The following is a 7,548-nucleotide window of genomic DNA, read 5'->3' as shown; positions in this document are numbered from 1 at the left end:
AATAATAAAAAGAACCTCCTATGGGAACTAAAACTGGGCCCAAAGATAAGCCCAACAAGTCTAAACCTAGAACCTTGAAGGGGTTGTCCCCATCCAGAACAAGAAAGCAACTGAGACAATAGAAGTTTGCTCAAGCAAGAAAACGAAAGACTCGAAATTAGCGACTATAAAAGTGGTTGTCTTGAAAATATGAGGCACATGCAGCAAGATCAATAAGAAGCTTTTTAAGCCTCAAGTAGGACTGGAAGTGAGTCAAGTCAGCTCATGAACTAGCTCGAGCTCGACTCGTTAATAGTTTGATAAGCTAAGCTCGTGAGCTAGTGAGTCAAGCTTGAACTTGAAATTGAGCTTATAAATTAAATGAGCCAAGTCTGAGCTTGGATAAGCTCAGCTCATTAGCTCGTGAGTTGACTCGATTAATTATTTAAAATTTTATATTTATTTTTTACATATAATTTTGATGTAGGACATAAATAAAAAAAAATTATAATTTATTGATAGATAACAATATATAAAATTGATCTTTTTAAATATTTTTAAAATATATAAGTTGTAATTTATTGATATAGAATTATAGATTATGTATTTATGTTTCTATTATTTGAGTCAACTCGTGAGCTCAAGCCAGCTCATGAGCTTTCAGTGAGCCGAGCTTGAGTTTAAGAAATTGGCTCAATTGTTAATGAGTCGAGTCGTGAGCCAAGCTCAATTTTTGTGAGCCGAGCTTGAGCTTGGTCTAGCTCGACTCAGCTCGGCTCACTTCCAGCCCTAGCCTCAAGGGAAGCCAATAAAATCCTGGAAAGCTTTGTTATGGAAAACAATTTCATCACCTAAATGGGAAATCAAGCTTCCTCTTCCAAGGACAAAAAACTTGGTGACAAGTCGAAAAACATCGTGGGAAAACCACAGGATGGAGATACTGATATAGTGGTGGAGAACAGCACAAATGGTGGGGTTAATTCCACCACGGCACCGGGTTCGGGTAGCGGGGCTCAAATATAAGTCTGATCTTTATCTTTGATGACCTTTTTCTCTTGTATGTTAATAATGATGAACATTATTAGTTAGAATTGTCATGGTACTGGGGGCAAATCTTTCCACTTTCTTAAAGAATAGAACACAAACGTTTTTGGTAACATTCTCCAAAGGAAGAGGAAGATTCTCATAAGGCTTCAAGAAATCACAAATACCCTTGATCAGGGGAATAATTATTTCTTGGAAGAGCTCAGAGGGCAACTTTGGAAGGAATACTAGGAAATTCTAACTTAAAAAGAAATTATGTGGTATAAAAAATCAAAGAGTAAATGAATTAACTTCGGAGATCATAACACTAAATTCTTCCATGGTTTCACTATGATTATAAGAAGGAAGAACAAAATTAATTTCCTCCAAGATAATACGGGTAACACCATTTATGATCCTATTGCTCTGGAAAATATGGCTTTTAATTATTTTATTGATTTGTACAAAGATGATAACTTTGATTTTATTTTTGTGCTGCGAGGTGAATTTCCCACTCTCTATGATGGTGATATTTTGAGCATTGTTCAGAATATCATGCATCAGGAGATTAAAAAGGTTGCTTTTGGTATGGGAGGGTTTAAATTATCAAGCAGAGCTGGGCTTCAAGCCATTTTCTTCTAAAGCCAATGGAAGAAGGTGGGTAATGACTTATGCCTTCTCATTAGTGATATTTTTCGGGTCCTAGAAAAGGTAAAAAAGATAAACGAAATGCTCATCATATTCATCCCTAAAGTGGAGCATGTTACTAGCCTTAAGCAACTTCGCTTTATTAGTCTCTGCAATATTTCTTACAAAGTGTCACCAAAGCCTTAGCTAATCATTTGAGGAATCTTACGAGTGATGGCCACTCAGTGCATTTTCATTCCCGGGCATCATATTTCTGACAATATTATTATCACTCATGAAATTATTCATTTTATGAGATATAAGAAGGACAAGAAATGATGGATGGCTATCAATATTGATTTGGAAAAGGCATATGATAGATTAAATTGGAGGTTTATTCATGATACCCTTCTGGATGTTAGTTTACCGCTTCATATGATCAATCTCATCATGTCATGTATTTCAATAGCTAAAATGAGAGTTCTTTGAAATGGCGAAGAGCTAAAAGAGTTCACTCCATCTAGGGATATCCGACAACAAGACCCAATTTCTCCTTACATCTATGTTCTATGCATTGAGCGTCTTTCTCAGCTTATAAATGCGGCAGTGAATCATGGTTTTTGGAAACCAATTTGCTTCAACAAAGATGGCCCCCTTCTCCCACTTGTGCTTTGCAGATGATTTGATCTTGTTTGCGAAAGCTAGTATGGACCAAGCAAATATCAAAAGATGTCTTAAAGCCTTTTATATTAGCTCTGAGCAGAAGGTCAGCCACTCAGCCTTGACAAGATAAGAGTCTTCTTCTCCAAGAGTGTGGAAATATTACGAGAACATAAGTCAGTGAAGTTCTCTAAGTTGCTAGGACAGATAACATTGGAAAATATTTTGGAGTTTCTTTGCTGCATTCCAAGGTGTCTAATCATACCTTTGATGATATCATCAACAAGTTGAATTCGAGGCTAAATTCATGGAAAGCATCTTCTCTTTCTCAAGTCGAAAAATCAACTTTGGTGAAATATGTTATCTCTTCTATTTCTTTATATACAATGCAAACTACTTTACTCCCTTTTGCTACTTGTAATGTTGTTAACTGTAAATGCAGGAGCTTCTTTTAGGGAGACACTAACTAAACTAGGAAAATTCACTTGTTGAGTTGGGATAGAGTTGGAAATCCGAAGAAGTCGGGAGGCCTTGGGATTTGCTATGTGAGGGAAATGAACTAGGCTCTTATGATGAAGAATGGGTGGGGTCTAGTAAAAAAGAAAGATGCCTTGTGGTCTAAAGTGCTCAGGAAAAAATATAGTGCGGGTAATTATATTTTGCCCGTTGTTGAGTGCAGAAAACAAAATTCAAATCTTTGGAAGGGCATCCGCAACGCTTGGCCAAAAGTCCAAAAGCATCATATATGGAGGATTGGAAATGGATCTAAAATTCAGTTTTGGAACCATAATTGGATCCCCACCTTGGGAACTCTCAAGCCTCTAGCTCTGTAGGTAATTGATAATATTAGTTATGATAGCATGTTGATGGATTTTCTAACTGTTTCAGGATGCTGGGATATAAATAAACTGAAGGAGTGTCTTCCCGGTGAAATAGTGCAAAGAATTGTAGCCATGTCACCTCCTTCTCCATGGAAAAAAATGACCATATAGCATGGAGTCTCTCCATAGATGGAACTTTTCAACTGAAGCAAGCCTACCAGGCCCTTATAGAGAACAACACCACATCAAATTATCCTTTAAATTACATCTGGCATTGGCGTGGCACGGAACTATCCGATACTTCATGTGGTTATGTGCTCATAGGGTGTGTGTGGTTGGGAGAATTATAAATAATTCTTAGGAATCTTAAGATGGGAATATCATATTTCTATGTTTGGTTCAAAATTTGAAAAGATATTCACAAGCAAGTTTGAATCCAGGAAATCAAAATACCATCATTTCAATTCCCACCTTTTCCATGGGTATTTTTTAATCCCATGGAAATGGAATCCGAGTAACAAAGTAATACTTAAACCACACACACCCATAGTGCTATCCTTACAAATACTGAGAGAAGACGGCGTCATCTTACAAGCTCGGCCACCTGCCCACAATGTACTTTCTTTGATGAAGATATCACCCATGTCCTCCGGGGTTGTGCTTTTGTGAAATGCGTCTGGTATTCTTTTCTTCCCCTTAACTGATTTGGGAAATTTTTTCAATATGGATATTCAAGATTGGTTGATGTTTAACCTCTCCCAGAGGACAAGCAAGCAAACCATATTTGAAATAGCTATTTCATCACTTTGGTATTATTGTAACAAGGTGATCTTTGAAGGAGTTCGAACACCACCAAGCGTTATGGTGGAACATATCAAAGTTAGCTTGGAGGAGATTAATCGCTTCACCAATTTTGATATTCATCGGAATATGCAGTGCCCCCATTAGTCGTTACGTTTGTTGGAAGCCTCCACAAGAGAACATTATCAAACTCAATGTGGATGGGTCTTTCTTGAGCTCTTCTAACAATGCTGCTTACGATGGTATCTTTCGAAATCATCTAAGAAGTTTCTTGAAGGCTTTTTCGTGTAACTTTGGTAGTTGTACCATCACTCATGCTGAGCTTTGAGGATTTAATTATGGACTCCAATTATCAGTTACAAATGGTTATACTATTCTCATTGTGGAATCGGATTCCTTGGCAGCTATAAAGCTCGCGAACAATGGCTGTCTTGCGACTCATCTGTGTGTATCTTTGGTGGAGGATATTAAAATCCTTTCAAACCATATCCCTAACATCATTTGGAATCACACTCCTCGCAAATGAAATGCTACAACTGACCAATTTGCGAAAAAGGGTCAGACTCTTCCGCTTGGCCTTCATATCTTTGATCTGCCCCCTGATTTAAATCATGTTTTAGCTTTTGATTGCTCTGGCTCTCTAGTTTTCAGAGACCTTGATTAATTTGCATTGTTTGTTGTTTGTTCTGGACCTTTTGGCCTCCAATTCAGCAAAAAAAGCTCAATTCACAATTTTAGAAGGTAAAATTAATCGATCCATGAGTTATGATGATTTTAGGTTGTTTTTCAAATTTAATAATTAATCACAAACATATTTTAAAAAGTCGGTCAAATATTATTAGAATTTTCTAATTTGAGTGAACTACCAACTCGACCCCTGACTATTTCGCATAATGACAAAGCAACTCCTGACGAATATTGTAATCCACTTCGGTCTCTGTCCCATACTTCTGTGACACAAGGCGGACCCTGTGGGTGAATCTCCGATAACTACGAACGAAAAATGTTGAGCTGTCACGATGAGCGTGTGTTACCTTGCTGATGTGGATGAATGCTGCAGACGTAGACACCTCAAATGGTCAGGGAGTTAATTATCTCTATCCACATCAACCAAAAACGTTGTCATTTTGAGGGGATGAGACTTCTTATACAAGTTAGAGCACTTGTCGTACAACTCACTGTATATGATCACCACCTCTGTTAAGCACTTCATTTAGAAATTTCTTCTCTAAGAATTTGAACCAATACCAACTCTAAGTATTTTTTTCGAGTATTTAATGTACTCTTGATATCCTGACTATAGTGTAAAGCAAATATCACTACTTAAAAAATCATAATCAAAGTCTCTTGATAAATAAGAAAAGCTACAAAAATTTCTCTTACAAAATGATATAGTGAACCTCAGAATAAATAAACCCTCTTCAAAGAGTATATCATTACAAATGAAGCACTATGAATAAGCTCAAAGTTATTTATCAAATTTTGATGAAAATTACTTTGAAAACTTATAAATTTTGATCAATATAATAGCATAAAGATATAAAAGAAATAGTATAATGAAAGACAACTTAAAGACCTCTATTTATAGGCCTCCATGCACTCATATACGTTAAGAATGAGTGGGAGGAACCTAAGTATCAAGAACACACGCTCTTAGTAGGGTCTTGTCTCCCAAAAACGTATAGGATTGATTCTCCAAAACAGGGATCGATTCTCTAGTTCAAAATTATCCAAATTTAGCAAACAGACTTCGTGAGAATTGATCCTTTGAAAATACATAAGGATCAATCATCTAGTTTATTTATCAACAAAATTTAAATTTCGAACTATGTTGCTTTGTGCATAATTAGGTTGAGTCTTACTCCCCATAATTCATCAAGATATGATTAGGATTATCATAGCACGTCCTATACCTTCCATAAATCATGACTTTTGAAAATCATATATTGAAAATTATTTTAACTTTGATAAAACTTTATTTTAACTTAAGAGATAAGATTGATTTATTTTTAACAAGTAAAAACTAATATCTTAGAACTAAATCTTGTTCGTTGGACTTCTTTTTGTTATATCATCTTCATTTCATGTATTATTGATTTCTTAATAAATTTGTGTTTAAATATGATACATAAATATTTTTGTAAAATCTTATTTTTACACATTGTAAAACAGTAAAATTTCTTTTCCGTTTTATATCAAATATTTGTCAAAACTTTATATTTATCAAAGTCACTCATTAAACTAGATATTACATAATAAAACATATGTCATGCAACGAATTTTTCATTTGCCATATAATCAATCAATAATTTAGGTTATGTACAAGATATAAATATGTTGCTTTATAAAATACTAGTTAACTCATGAATACACTTGTCATTCATCAAAATACATGAGCATGTGATGAGTTTGGAAAACTCTAATTTAATTTTGATAATGAACAAACATTATTAAAATAATTAATTACAAAATTATTAATTTGATGTTAAATTAATTAATAATTTTGTTTTGCAGGATTTTTAATGTGGGCTAAAAATAAAAGAAAAATTGTAAGCCCAAGTACATTCAGTATTGATACAAAAATATTCAATGATGTATGGCTGAATTGATCATTATAATATTGGGCCAAATGTAAATGTGCAAGCCCAAATTTATTGTTAGTAAATGACCAACTTGCTTGGACCGAAATCAAAAGGAGATGGGGCACACAATATTGCTTTATCCTTTTAACAAATAAAACCCATTTCTTTAATTATGCTGCACAATCCCAACGGACTCCACTCATACCATGTGATGGAATTCAAATCTCTTTGAAGTGGAGTTAATAAATGCATGGAAACTATGAGAGAGAAAGCGTAATTGACATGATGGTGATCATCAATACTACACGCTACTCAATCAAAAGGAAGTAAAAGCAACCCATTTTAATTAATTTATTCAAACACACTTTATTGCTTTTCTTCATCCTCTCTCTTCTCTCTCATCTATTTTTTCTTCTTCCTTCGGTCATGTCACAGTAACCATGGAAGCTACACTAAGCTACCAAAAAGAAAAAGAAGAAGCTGCATGCTTCAAGGCCATCAAGTTAATGATGGCAAGAAAAAGAAAACCAAAAGTATGTTGTGGCTGAGATAATCACCAAATGTGGTAAGATTTGGTGAGGTAGTCTCGGATCCTTCATACTCAAAAAAGAAGGAAGAAGATTCGGCCAGCAAGGGAGATTCTTGAAGCATGGCTTGTCTTTGATTTTGCTCAACCACCACAGGAAGTAGCTAGAGTGGCGAAGTGATGGTTGAGGCAGAGATTGAAGTAGATGAAATCATCATCATCATGAAGCATCAAGGGCCAGAAATCCATCTTGGAGAGCAAGTCAAGGATGGAGAGCTCAGATTGATGAAGAGTGATGATCAAGAAAGAACCAGAGGTAATTTCATGTTGGGTTTTGCAGGGTTATCTCTTCTCTCTCTATGTGGCCGAACCGGTTCTGTTTTTTGAAGGAGGAAGAAGTTGGTTTGGGCGTTGGCTTCAAGTGTGGAGGCTTCCCTCTTCTTTAAAAAGAGAGAACAGCCACTGTTTGGAGCAAGGAGAAAATTTGAGAGTGCAAGGCACAGAGTTCTCAGAGCTACCTGAGCTAACA

Source organism: Arachis duranensis, chromosome 4 (genome assembly GCF_000817695.3).
Source record: "Arachis duranensis cultivar V14167 chromosome 4, aradu.V14167.gnm2.J7QH, whole genome shotgun sequence".
Taxonomy (NCBI): domain Eukaryota; kingdom Viridiplantae; phylum Streptophyta; class Magnoliopsida; order Fabales; family Fabaceae; genus Arachis; species Arachis duranensis.
This window is presented reverse-complemented; position numbering follows the sequence as displayed.